The sequence below is a fragment of the Protopterus annectens genome, chromosome 2.part1 (assembly GCF_019279795.1).
Source record: "Protopterus annectens isolate FY-2018-M chromosome 2.part1, PAN1.0, whole genome shotgun sequence".
NCBI classification, from domain to species: Eukaryota; Metazoa; Chordata; order Ceratodontiformes; family Protopteridae; genus Protopterus; species Protopterus annectens.
The window spans coordinates 41,824,549-41,839,898 of NC_056729.1; the positions used below are offsets into that span (position 1 = coordinate 41,824,549).

At 43.8% G+C, this 15,350-nt stretch overlaps 1 protein-coding gene across 1 annotated transcript in view; it reads right to left on the reverse strand.

Annotated features, from left to right (window-relative positions):
• LOC122794819 (alpha-2-macroglobulin-like protein 1) overlaps window positions 1–15,350 on the reverse strand; it is a 989,874-nt gene that overhangs the window by 746,086 nt on the left and 228,438 nt on the right. The gene's annotated exons all lie outside the window — the stretch shown is intronic.

The window sequence follows — 15,350 nt, forward strand, 5'->3', positions numbered from 1 at the left end:
GCATACATACACACACATCTGTATCACAGGCAGGTCACCTCCAGACACACACAGCACCTCTGCACAGCCCATCTATTGGATACCCCACCAAACACACACACATAATGTCAACCATATGGCCCAGCCTAGGCATCTGGGAAACCCACAACACATCCTGTGCACATGAATATACTTGTGCCACATTCCTATCATCCATACCATTGTTGCAGAGACATACTAATATGGGTCTGATGCACAGGGTGTATATAGTACAGTGTAGCTATGTAATACTATGTAAGGTGCTGTCTGCTTGCATTTGTTATGGGTACACATGCAGTTGTATGTACCGTATTAGCCAGAATGCATTATTGCTGTTAGTACCACTGACTGAATGTAGTCTGGCATGCTATATTCTGTTTGTGTACCAGGCGTCTGTGTGTCTGCAGGCTGTGGTCCTGTAGACATTCCCCAAGAAGGAATATGCCAGACTGGGAATGCACCGACTGTGTCATAGGCAAGGTACAGCTTTATATGTACATGTACCAGGTGTGTATGCATGTAACAGTGTGTGAGGGACATTGTTGTTAGACAGTGTGACCTTGCATACATACCCCTTGTCACAGACAGGTAGCGTTCAAACATATCAGCTCAGTGTTGTGTACAACCACAGGCTCATACATACAGAACAGGTTACTGCAGTACTGTCAGCAGGTCCCTCACAAGCATAGCCATTATATTAACTGCAACAGATTCAACTGTCAACACCTGGTAGCCCTGCCATTTCTTTACCATACACTCAACCCTGATGCAGTAGATGAGGGCATGCATGATACTTTGTATGACAGGTCTGTGGTAAGTATTCCTGAGTCCACCAGGTAGAACAAGGAGATAAAATGGTATATTCTTTGCATACACACAGCAAGGACTGACACATGCGATATGCACACAGTAAAATAAACACAGTTGGCAATACACAGATTAGTAAACCTACATTTCCGCCATTATGTACTGTACTACTACATACATATGACATGCCCAACATAGATTATGTGCATGGGATGTAACACATTACCTCTTACAACATGTAATGATCTGAATGCCTCCATGGATGGTGGGATAACCCACCAGACAGGATGTGGAGTCATGTAGTGCTCCTACAAGCCTGGACAAGTGATAGTGTAGCAGACATTGTATCAGCATGATGTTTCAGGCAGGTACGATGCATGATGCTGACATGTGTGTTAATACCCTCACTGTGGCCAATTTGGCAACAATATCACATACATGGGCATTGTTAAGGGAAACCAACCACATATAGTTTGCCAAAAAAAAGGTCTAAGCTTGTTTCTTGCCTTTCCTGTAACTAGTCTAGTCCAGATACAGCTTTGATGTATCCAGGACTTTTTGTAAGCATCTAAGCGGTGCTAAAAAGTCTGCTCTTCAATTGTTCCCTTAGATATGATAGTTCTCTCCTCTCCTGCACTTTTACTAGCTTATTAGTCTGCTACTTTACGAGTCTTCTTGTAGCAATTATCGTAGCAGAAAAAAGTGCTACCAGCACTAAATGTTCTACAAGGAAACAGCTCCAGTACTTATTAATGCCCACCCCTCCAGGCATGTCTAAAGGTCAGTTCCTTGTGGTTTCTCCTATTAACCTGGTGAACTTCGGCATCCTGAGGCAAGGTAGCAACAGCCTCATGTACACTGACAACCCTCTCCTCTTACCTCCCAACACTAAGACTTGTGAGAGATGCACTTATATATCCAAATTGGAAGCCAAGCACTCACCAGTCAAGACCAGAATAGCTGGTCAAGAGGAGAAGGTCAACACTTGCACCACACCATACGGAACACATAGCCCTCCAAAACATACACACCAGCACTGCCTTCACATAAAACATAAACCACACACACACCATTGTGGAGGCTCTCATTACAAATCTACCCAAACAGCAGAGGCCTCGAAGGCAGAAACACACTCTACCACCACAACACAACACCAGTCATGAGACACATAACTCAGTGTGCCACTCATCCAAATCCCCGACAAAAAACCAGCATGCCCAACACACTAGTCATAGGTGACTCAATAGTGAGACACACTGATGTCCCACTCACTAGGTTGAATAAGGAGAAAATAACAGTCAACTGCCTGTCAGGTGACAGGATCCGGCACATAACACATGCACTCAGACCCCTCAACAACAGGTACAAATATGACTCTGTCATTGTACATGTGGGTATAAATGACCTGAGACATACCTCCCAGGACTACATGAAAAGAGACATGAAGTAGCTCTCGGATTATGTAGCCCAGGCAGGTATGACCCTAGCCCTGAGCAGCCTCCTACCATCATCCAGAATGATACCACAGTACAAGCAGTAACTGACTGATTTCAACAATTGGCTAAGTTTCTGGTGTCATTCCAAGGGGATCCAGTATCTGTCTGCCTGGGATGACATGATTGACAGACCTCGATGCTTTGCCAGAGATGGCCTGCATCTGTCAACCCTGGGCTTCCGGATACTGGCAAAGGCTCTTGCCACCCCTATAGTGCCTTTTTTAGGCTGTGTTCCAAAGACCAAATTACCACCATAACAGCTACAAACAAATGCAATCTGAGGATCATGCTGCTCAATGCATGTGTAAATCTCAAAATGCACTCCCTCGAAGCACCCCTTAAAATGAAGAACATCGACATTTGTGCTGTAACAGAGACCTGGTTCAAAGCACCAGAAAGCACCCCTGCACCTGTACCAGGATATAACTCATTCCACACCTTTCAGCCCAAGAACTTGGACCAAAGCTCCAAAGGCAGTGGTGTTTCCATATTCATAAAGGATGTGCACACCTCCAGACTGGTAGCCCAACATAACACATCAGAGATACTTCTGGTGCAGCTAACATTGGGTAAGATGTCGATTTAGGTCATAGCCTGCTATAGGTCCCCAACCATGTCCCAAGACTCACACTCCATGTTCCTAAGCACCCTGGAGAATATTAGGGTCCAACCTAACACTCTCATACTGGGCGACTTCAACTACCCCTCCATTAACTGGGAAAACTACTCATGTAGCAATACACTTGGCCAGTGTTTCCTGGAATTCATTAATTCCAATGCCCTGGACCAGCTTGTTCATGCCCCAACTAGAGGTAGCAACATCCCTGACCTGGTCATTACTAACATGGGCGACCGTTGCTCTACATCATTAGTCAACTCTTCCCTGGTTAGATCTGACCACAAACTAATCACCTTGAAAATTCCCATCCCTCCCACCCCCCCTGCAAAGGTAACCACCATGAAAAACTTCTCCAAAGCTAACCTTGCGCTCCTAAAACAGAGGTGGCTAATGTCACGGCACCCATGCAAATGGAGAATAGTTGCATGACCGCTGGATCATACACCAATGCACTGTACGAACACGTACACAAATGCATGGATCTCATCATACCCAATAGAACCAAAACGCTCTCCTCCAGAAAAGGAAGCCAATCTGGTGGCCCCCTGCCATAAACAAACTCTACAACAGAAAAAAGAAATTGATGCAGAATAAGGTGAAGTCCCAAGACTGGAAAAACTCCCTTATCAGCCTCCGCAAAAGGCTGAGATCCCTCACCAAATCCTCTACAACTAGCTAAGAAAACAGAATTGCAGCAGATAGTAAAGACAACCACAAGGTCTTCTATAGTTATGTAAAGAATCTCCATGGCAATACTCAGATTTGCTCTGAGTTGCTGCACAATGGTACTTCCTATACCATGCCAACAGATATTGCCAGTACACTGGCCAGCAGATTCAGTGCCAACTTTAGCCCCTTTCCCCAACCAAAAGACCAATCACAATACCAGTAGATTGCCAGGCACCCAGTATTACTGCTCCACAGGTTAAAACAGCACTATCCAAGGCCAAGAATAAAGCTTCTATGGGACCTGACAATATCCCTGGTTGTGTTCTACATGAACTATAAAGTGAACTGGCACCACACCTGTGTGCCCTGTTCAATCACAGCCTCACCTCAGGCTTTGCCCATACTGACTGGCGAACTACTACAGTCCTACATCTCCACAAAGGAGGAGCGACTACAGACCCTGGGAACTATCGCCCCATTAGCCTGACAAGTCTGATATGCAAAGCTATGGAATGCATCATCATGGACCTAACAAACAAGGATATAGGGAATCTCCAAACTCTGGATCCCACACAGTTTGGTTTTGTGAATGGTAGATCATATCTGCTCAACCTGGTCGACTTCTTTGAATCAGTCACCAGAGCTGTGGATGAAGACATGGTAGTTCATACAGCCTACCTTGATCTGGCCAAGGCCTTTGATACCATTCCCCATGCAGGAATCATAGAAAAACCACTAAGCTAGGCATCAACCCCTATATCACTAGGTGGGTTGCAAACTGGATCACAGATAGAACCCACAGTGTGAAAGTAGCTGACTCCAAGTCAGACTGCCAACCAGTCATGAGTGGAGTCCCACAGGGTTTGGTCCTAGGTCCTCTCCTGTTTGGTGTCTACTTCTCTGAAATCCAGGCCAACACGAAGGGACTCTGTTCGACAAAGTTCACAGACAATTGCAAGTTGACAGTTATCATTAATTCCTCAAGTGATGTTGATAACCTGCAGAAAGGCCTCACTGAGACCAATGACTGCTGTGAGAACCATGGCCTTAAGCTCAATGCCAAAATATGTGTCATTATCCCCTTTGGGAAAAGCTTGTTTCCCATAAATTACCACATCGATGGTGGCCCACTGAACACAGAAGGCATTATAAGAGATCTGGGAACACAGGTTGACAGCAACCTCTCTTTTGACCACCATATTGCCACTGTGGTCAGAAAGCCCTTCTATATGTCACATCTCAATACTAAGGGTTTTGCATCCAGGAAGAATGAGATTATTGTCAACCTCTACTCTTCCCTCATTAGGCTAATCATCAAGTAGACTGCCCCATTTGGCATGTACCTCACTAGACACCTGCAACAACTGGGGAGGCTGCAAAAGTACCTCACAAAGTTGATCCTAGGCCTTAAACAGTTGTCCTATATGGACAGACTCAAACAACTCCAACTATTAGTTAGAGGTGATCTCTGCTTGATTTACAAAGCCATGTCTGAACAAGCTCTGTTAGAAATGCTACATCTAAAGAAATCACAATCTCTCCACACCACACACTCCACAGACCTCAACCTCATTACCACAATCATCAGAACATGTTGGAGGGACAGGTTCATAACCCAGAGACTGCCCATGCTATGGAATAGACTTTCTGTACATGTCAAACAGAGCACCTCACTGGCCCTCTTCAAGAGAAATCTTGCTGAATGGATGGGAAATAGAAAATTCACACCAGGGGTCACTCCAGTGGCTCTACTCAACAGAAGCACTGAGAACTAATGTCGGGTGGCATGATGCCAGCATAATCCTATGGACTAGGCTTGTAAAGGCTCCATCAATAGTCAACTCTGATGAGGGCCATTTGCCTAGTACACACCTATGAACCTATGAACTTAAACATCTGGATATTCTATAGACATCTGTAGAGAGGACTGGTATGGCCTGCACAATGGTTTAACATGCTGCATGTGAGGCAGATGCCGTTACCATGCTATATAAAGCAATGTCATCGGGAGGTAGTAAACAGGCATGGATGGTACACCAATCAAAATGGTATCAGCCAAACAGGATATGATCTTCACCAAAAGAGACAAACACAGTTGCCAGTAATGTGATTAGAACACCTACTTCTCTAGTTATTTCTATTATAGTGTTACATGGTTATCAGAAGTGTCACAGAGCTTACATGATTTCTTTTAGTCCCAAGGTACTTCTAACGTGAATGGCATCACCCTAGTAGGGTGATGGGATGTTTACAGGGTAGTACAGAGAACAAAATTGTATAACCCACACAGTATATGATTCTCACACACACAAACATTTGTCAGTATTGAGATCAGAATTCCTGCCTATCTAGTTATGTCTACTATCATGCTACGCAGTTATCAGATATGCCATAGGGTTTATACAATTGCCCCTGCTCCAAAGGTACTTCTAAGGTGAATGACATCAAAATGACTAGTAAATTAGGGTGAGGGGAAGTGTAAAGGGTGGTACACACCTCAAAATGGTATACCCACACAGTGTATGATTTTCACACACACACACACACACAGACAAACAGTTGCCATTATTGAGACTAAAATTCCTGCCTATCTAGTTATTCCTGCTATAGTGTTACGCAGTTAGCAGATGCACCCCGGGGCTTATACAATTTCACCTCATCCAAAGGTACTTGTATGCTGAATAATATCAAGAGAGCTAGTAAATTAGAGTGAGGGAAGTGTAAAGGGTGGTACACAACATAAAATGGTATAACACACACAGTATATGATTCTCACACACACACTTTTCAGTACTGAGATTTGAACTCCTGCCTATCTAGCTATTTCTACTATAGTGTTACACAGTTATCAGATGTGCCACAGGGCTTATACAATTTCACCTAGTCCAAAGGCACTTGTAAGGTGAATGACATCAACAGAACTAGTAACTTAGGGTGCTGGGAAGTGTAAAGGGTGGTACACAACTCAAAATGGTATAACGCACACAGTATCTGATTCTCTCATACACAAACACACACTTGCCAGTATTGAGATTAGAACTCCTGCTTATCTAGTTATTTGCACTACAGTGTTATGCAGTTAACTCATGTGCTACAGCGCTTACTGGACTAACAACTGGCTAAAGGTGCTGATAACTGCACACCTGAGGTAAAATATTTCAGGTGGCAGAAAGTCTGCCTTCAGTTTTTCCCTTAGATCTTGCTAGTTCTTTCTCTCTTGCACGTCAAATAGCATTTTCAACAGGTTATTGTATCAATAAATGTAGCACACCTGGGAACCATTAGCAGTAATCTTTCCTCACAGAATTAGCCCCAGTACTTAGTCATGACCACCCTTCCTGGCATGATTGAAGGGCAGTTTTCTGTGCTTTTTCCCATTAACCTGGTGCACTAGACCATTCTTAGGCACTGTTGCAACTGCCTCATGTACACAAACACCCCTCTCCTCTAAACTCCTAACACTCAGACTTGTGAGAGTTACCCCTATATCACCAAATTTGGAAATATGCACTCTCCAGCAAAGACTGGACTAGCTGGTCAAGATGATAAGGTCAACACCTGCACCACACCATGTAGAGCACATAGCTTGCCACAACACCCACTATCACACCCCTGACATACAATCACATACCACACACCCACCTTCACAGAGGCACTCAATGGACATTTACCCCACCAGCACAGACCAGTAAGACAGACACCCTCTCAGCCACCACAATACAGCACATGCCAAAGGAAACATATGTCACCTACACAGTGTGCCCCTCAACCTAAGCCCCTAAGGCTAACGACCTTGCCCAATACAGTAATCATGAGTGACTTAATACTGAGGCACATAGATGTCCAACTCACTAGGTTGATTATGGAGAAGGTAACACCCAGCTGTCTATCATATGCTAGCATCCAACACATGACACACCCAGTCAGGTCACTCCACAAGAACTGCAAGTATCACTCTGTTATCATCCATATGGGTGTGAATGACCTGAGTTGCACCTCCCTGAACTACATGACAAGAAACATGGTTGAGCTCTCAGATTATGTGGCCCAGGCAGGCATGAGAGTAGCCTTGAGCAGTATACTACCATCACCCAGAATGATGCTCCAGTACTATCAACAAATGATTGACTTCAACATTGGCTTACGTGTTGTTTGTCATTCTCAGGGGATCCAGTCTCTCTCTACTAACATGATTGATTGACCTAAATGCCTTGCCAGAGATGGCATGCATCTGTCTCCTTGGGATTTCCAGGTACTGGCTAAGCCTATTTCCATCCCTATAGTGCCTTTTTAGGCAGTGTTCCAGATCACATTACCACCATAACAGCTAGACATGAATGCAGTCTGAGGGTCATGTTGCTCAACAGTAGACATCTAACTCTCAAGATGCAGTCACTCAAAGCACTCCTCAAAATGGAGAACATTGACAGTTGTGATGTAACAGAGACCTGGTTTACAGCAGCAGACAGCAGCCCTGCGCTAACAGGCTATGACACATTCCACAACTGTCAGCCCCAAAACATGGACCACAGCTCCACAGGTGGGGTTTTCTCCATATTCATAACAGATATGCACACCTCCAGACTAGTATCCCAGCATAATGCATCAGAGATACTTCAGATACAACTGACTTTGGGTATAGTGCAATCCAGGTCATAGCCTGCTATGGGTCCACATCCATGTCCCTAGGCTGTCAATTCACATTCCTCAACACCATTGCATCTATCAAGGTACAACCCAGCACTGACATAGTAGGCAACTTCAACTACCCCTCTGTCAACTGGAAAAAGTAGTCAAGCACCAATAGACTGGCCCAATACTTCCTGAAATTCATCAGTTCCACTGCCCTGGACCGGCTCATACTGACCCCCAGCAGAAGATGCAACAACCTTGACCTGTGTTGATTACTTACATATGGGGCCGTTGCTCAACAACAGTAGTCAAGCCGTACCTGGTCAGATCCAAACATGATGTAATCACCATGGCAATCCACATCTCACCCACATCACCCACAAAGGTAACCACCTTGAAAAAACTCTCCAAAGCTGACTTTGGAGTCATAAAAACAGGGGTGGATGACTTCACTGCACCCATGCCAATGGAAAATAGCTGCATGGCTGTCAACTCATACACATATGCACTGTACAAACATGTACATGAATGCATGGTACTAGCCATAGCCAACAGAACCAAGATGTTGTCCTCCAAAGACTGGAAGCCAATGTGATGGTCCCCTGCCATTGCTAAAGTGTACAACACAAGGAAGACACTACTGCAGAAAAAGCTGGTGTCCCAAGACTGGTAAACCCCCTTATTACCCACAACAACTTGCGATTCCTCATGGAATCATCTACAGCCAGATATGAAGGCAGAATTGCAGCAGACACTGACAACAATAACAAAAGCCTTTCATAGTTATACCAGCAGCCTCCACAGCAATACCCACACGTGCTGTGAGTTACTGCACAATGATAACTCCTATCCTGAGCCAACAGATATTGGCAACAGTCTTGCCAACACATTCAGTGCCAGCTTTACCCCTCACTCCACCATAAGGGAACAATCACAATGGCAGATGAATGCCAGGCACCCAGCATTACTGTGGCCCAGGTTAGACCTGCATTGTCCACAGACAAGAATACAGCTTCCATGAGACCCAAAAATATCTGTGGCTGTGTTCTACATGACGCACAATGAGACCTGGCACCACATCTGTGTGCCCTATTTGGTCACAGCCTCACCTCAGGCTTTGTCCCTCCAAAATGGCGCACTGCTACAGTCATCTCTCTCCATAAAGGGGTAGCAACTACAGACCCTGGGGATTATTGTCCCATTAGCCTGATGTGTCTACAATGTACAGGTATGGACTGCATCAAAAGGAACCTGACTGACAAAGATATTGGTTATCTCCTAACTCTGGACCCCACACAGTTTGGCTTTGTGAATGGCAGATCATGCCTGCTCAACCTGGTTGACTTCTTTGAGTGAGTCACCAGGGCTGTGTATGATGGCAAGGCACTGCATGCAGCCTACCTCTATCTGGCCAAGGCTTTTGATACCATCCCTCAGTCAGAATTATTGATAAACCCACCAAACTAGGCATCAGCCCCTATATCAGTAGGCGGGTTATAAACTGGTTCACAGAACACACAGTGTGACAGTGGCAAACTCCAGGTCAGACTGGCAAGCAGTCACGACTGGAGTCCCACAGGGATCAGTACTGGGTAGTCTCCTGTCCAGCATCTACTTCTCAGGAGTGCAGCCCAACACAGAGGAACTCTGGCTGACCAAGTTCACAGAGGACTGCAAGCTAGAAGCCATCATTAATGCCACAAGGGATGCAGACATCCTACAGAAAAGCCTCACTGACCCAATGACTGGTGTGTAAACCATGGCCAGAAACTTAATATCACAAAATGCATCATCATCCCCTTTGGTAAAACACTCAGTTCCCAGTAAGTAACACATCAGTGGGAGCCCAATGAACACTGTAGGCGTTATAAGAGATGATTGACAGCAACTTCTCCTTCAACTACCACATTGCCACTGTAGTCAAGAATTCCCTCTATGTGGCACATCACATTATCAAGGGTTTTGCATCCAGGAAGACATCCAGTATTATGGCCCATTTGACATGTACATCACTAGAAACCTGCAACAGCTGGGGAGGCCACACAAATACCTCACAAAGAGATTCCTGGGCATTAAACACGTGTCCTACACAGACAGACTCAGAAGACTCCAGCTATTCTCAATGTCATATCACCTAATTAAAGGCTATCTGTGCTTGACTTACAAAGCCATATCTGACCCAGCTCTTTTAGAAATGCTACATATGAAGCCATAAAATATCCCTACGGCCAGCTTCTCAACAATCACAAAAACCAAAGAAAGAGAAAGCAGTAGGAGAAAAATGATGCACAAAGTCCACTTGAAATTTCCAAAGCAATAAACGCTTTATTCAATGCTGCGTTTTCATCCAAAAGACTTCATCAGATAAAGTGCCATTTTTTAAAAATCAAAACATTTTATACAAGTTTGTATTATTCTTATCCAATCATATTAGGTTTCCAATTAAAATAAAAGACCAAGTAAATTTCAGTATTATGTCTCGTGCTAGTTAATACATTCATACTCATTCAGTTAAAAGGTTAAAATCCGCTGTCTTAATAAATATTTACTAAATCAAAAGTTTTATTTAAAAAAAACATTTAAATTCATTTATTAATTTGTTAAAATTATATAATTTTTGATTTTTAAAAACTTTATCTGATGAAGTCTTTTGGATGAAAACGCAGCATTAAATAAAGCGTTTATTGCTTTGGAAATTTCAAGTGGACTTTGTGCATCGTTTTTCTCCTACTGCTTTCTCTTTCTTTGGTTTACATATGAAGCCATCCCAATCCCTCCACACCACACATTGCAGAGACTTCTACCTTATTACCACAATCGGCACAACATGCTGATGGGGCAGGTCCTTCATCAAGAGACTACACATGCTCTGGAATACACTTCCCATACATGTCATGCAGAGCACCTAGCTGACGACATTCACTTAAATCTTGATGAGTGGATGGGTAATAGACAGTTCACCCCAAGGATCACTGCAGTGGCTCTACTTGATACAAGCACTGGGAAGTAACATTGGGTGGCACAATGGCAGGGCTCTTCTATGGGCGAGGCTTGTAAAGGCTCCTGGGCCATTAGCCTACTACACACTTATGAACATATAAGAGGAATGACATCAGCAGGACTGATAAAGTAGGGCAATGGGTGTTAAACTTATCAAAATACATTATTCTGCAAGCAGGCACACTTACACACATACATTTGCCAGATGCGAAACTAGAACCCCTATCTAACTAGTTATTTGTACCATAGTGCTACACAGTTATTGCACAAGCTACAGAAGTTACTGAGCTGATAGCTGGGCATAGGTACTGATATGGGGAATGACATCAGCAGGACTAATAAAGTAGGGCAGTGGGAAGTGTTGTGGGTGGGAATGGCATAAAACTGTTTCTCCTACAAATGAACAAACAAATCCCTCAGTCTTGCACACACAACTGTCACACACATACACACAGTTGCCAGTATTAGGTTTAGAACTTCTAACTATCTAGTTACTTGTACTATAGTGTTATGCAAGTATCACAAGTGCTAAAGAACTTAGAGGGGTAGCAGGCGTCCAATGGTACTTCTAAGTTGAATAACAGCAGCAGATCTTGTGCAGTTGGCCAATGTGAAGTTTACTGAGTGGGAACAGTCTGCTAATACTTAGACCTACAGAGACACACACACAGGCAGGTGATAACACCCCAACCTCAGTGCTATTACACTTTGGGGCTCACCTTTTATACTTGCATGTGCCACTGTTTAATACCAGTATGCCAGTGTCCACAGCAGGACATCACTGTATGTCATTCAGGGTACCCATGTGTGTGACCCACTCTGCTGTGTCTGTCCTCCTGTGTCTCTCTGTCTATCACTGTCTGTCTCTCACTTCCCCACATCTACGTGTGTGTATGCTTGACATATATAGTTATCTGTTGGCCATATATGTCTGCACGTGTGTCACACACAACAGATGGGGATATATCACATATGGGGCACCTACAGCTAGCTGAGGGTAATCCAGTCTGATGTGTGTGTGTAGGGAGAGTTAAGGTGTACATAGCTGTCTGTATGCACAGCTATATCTACACAATATAGTCATATAGACCAATGTAGGTTCCAACATGTAATGTGATTCCCTAAGTGTAGGAGCATGCCCAGTGTGACCTTGTACAGTTAGAGTGGGACTCCATTCCAGAGATAAGTGTACTCTGGTGCAGGGTTTTGTGTGTTACAGACATACCTCTCAGAGATACAGAGGACTTTCCTCGGGGTAATGGTTTGTTTTGGCAGACATTTTTTGACATATCTGTATTCTGACAGTGGAATGTATTGTGTCATTACCTAGTGTCAGACATCCTCAAATCATCACAGTGCTTTACCAGAGGAATACTAGTCGTATGATATGTAGACTGATATTATAATGGCAGCAATGTACATTCTTGCCCAACAAGACCAGTTGGGAGGTGTGGCTGCAGCCAGTTGAGTTATAGTCCAGAAACTTGTTGATATACTGGCTGGGGATCTTCTGCTTCTGTGGTATCTGTGTAACCTGAGATGTGATATTCTGGTATAGCCATACCTGTCTGCTGTACATTTTTTGGAAGATTGTCCAGGTGTTTGGCTGGAGGTTTTGTCCAGTCTGTTGGATATAATGTTGGATTTTATGTATATATTTTTGTTAGAATTAATGTTGTAAGTTATATGAATCTTTTATATACATGAAAAACTATTAGCTACAAGGTTGCACAGTTATATTAAATTGATACATACTGATTAATTAGAACTGCTTCCCGCCACAAGGCTTGTTTTATAGGTGTGGATTTAGTATATAAGCAGAAGTTCTTATATGAATTGTTGTAACCTGATGAAGCGCTTTTTTGCTGCGTGAAAAAGCTGTTTTATTCCTAAAATTAAAGAAAATTTTTACTCATCGTGGTGGCTCCAGTAATTTGCTTGAAGGTTTTGTCCAGTCTGCATAAGCATGTGTTTTTATGGCAAGTTACTTCAGTGTAATTGAAGAGTGATGTTACAAAATATTGACAGACATTATAGTGTCAGCCAACATAACCTTCAGACAATTTCTACTACTGCAAACCCCTCACCCTACCAACTTTCTCAGTATGTCAGGGTAATATTTACCACACATGCCTATCATTGTGCTTTTGTTCCACATTTACTGGTGCCCTTGTTCAAACATAGTGCTGTCAGAGGTTTGGTGTTATGGGTGTGGGTACAGACTGCATTGTACTGTGTAGGCATGTCCATTATATACAAAAGCAGACATAAAACAAGGGAAAAAGCCATATTGACAATGACCACTGGTGATAGTATCAAGAAGCATGATTATTCACAAAAGCCCTAGCACCTCAGCTACACAGCCCCCAAGAAGTCCATTATATGTGTAGTATATTACAGATAGCACTGTGACTTTCAGGTATGTTAGTTGCAGAGCAATGGGTGTCACTGACATGCATAATCATTGGCACTGCAGTTATCTGCACAGGGCAGTACAAGATGACAGGAGAACATGCTGGCCAGATCCTGACAGTATTGACCACATATGGACATAGCTCATTGACCCCTGCATATTGAGCACATGCAACATGTTTTCATGTGTATTGGGACAGCCCTACAAATCTGTGTTATGCTGCTATTACCCTGCAAACATACATGTTACTGCATTTCTGTGGGTATATGGGGGGCACACCTGTCAACTGTAGACATTTGCAGAGACTGTGCTGATATTTGCTTTACATTTTTATTCCATTTACCATATTATTTTGTCCTGTCTTGGGGACTACAGGCATATCAGTAAAGAGCACAGGTGAGATTGTAATGGCATACATTTGTATGTCAGACTTGTTACCCTTCAGAGCCTTACTGCAACTGCAAGACCTGCTGTGCTATGACTGTATGGGTCTGTGTGTGTGTGTGTGTGGGGGGGGGGGGTGATTCCACATTGCTGCCATTTGTGGAGCTTTTCCAGACATTTCTCTTTGGTTTTCTACAGCTGACCTGCTGTGTGGGTCTGAGGGGTAGGTATGGGACCCCACACTGACATCAATGGCTGTGAGCTATGACGCTCCCCAAGTTAGTTGGCCCCACATATATACTGCAGTGGGATTTGCCACCTTGGGTACTACTGCATAGTGTTGGGAGGCCAGTATTTGTCAGACATTTTCTGTTGTCCCACATAGCTGTCTGTTGTCTGCTGCTATCCCAGTAGTCCAACCCATTCCCTTGCATGCATGCAACAATACCATACATATGCTAGCAAAACATACTGATACATTAATTTACTGTTAAGGTAACTGACTTACGTTGTCCCTGTGGCAATTATTTGTATGGAGCTTAAGGGCTGCCTATATTGGATGCACGCAGTACACTGCCTATACATGTTAAGTTACAGGTAGTGTGATGTGTGTGTCATCCCTTTTTACTGTGTGTGCGAGTAGGGGGAGGTGTCAGTCCCTGGGTGCCTACAGTGTCAGTGTGTGTGCTATGCGCTGCCTCTTTGCCAAGGCCAGGCCATACTGAGCATGCCTCCTTCTGCCTTCAGGGTCTGGCTCAGGGGGAGGGTTCCTCATCCGAGTCCCTCTATGACTGGTTGGACCTTGGCAAAGGTGGGGGGCTGTGTGGCCCTTCCCCATCCTGTTCCTGCTGCAGCTGTTTCTGCAGGCTCATATTGTGTAGCATGGCACATGCTATGAATGTGTGTGCACATGTGATTGGAGAGTACTGCAAGGCTCCACCAGATATGTCTAGGCAGCAGAACCATGACTTGAGTGGATCTATGTTATAACATCAAAATTTACAAAGATCAAATGTTATAATATCGAACCCTAAACACCGAAATCTGAAAACATTGAACAGTCAGAATAGCAAATTTTTTCCCAGGGAAAAAAATTTGCTATTCCGAGAAACATGCATACAACACAAACACACACAAAAAACAGCAATCCACACACATACACTTAAAATCCTACACCTAAACCTAAACTAAACTTTACATATACTACTAGCTATCCACTTACCTTAACCCAACCCTAACCCTTAGGTCAGTCACTATCGCACACTCACCTCACCTGCGCCCTAACCCTAACTCAACTAACCTGCCCCCTAAT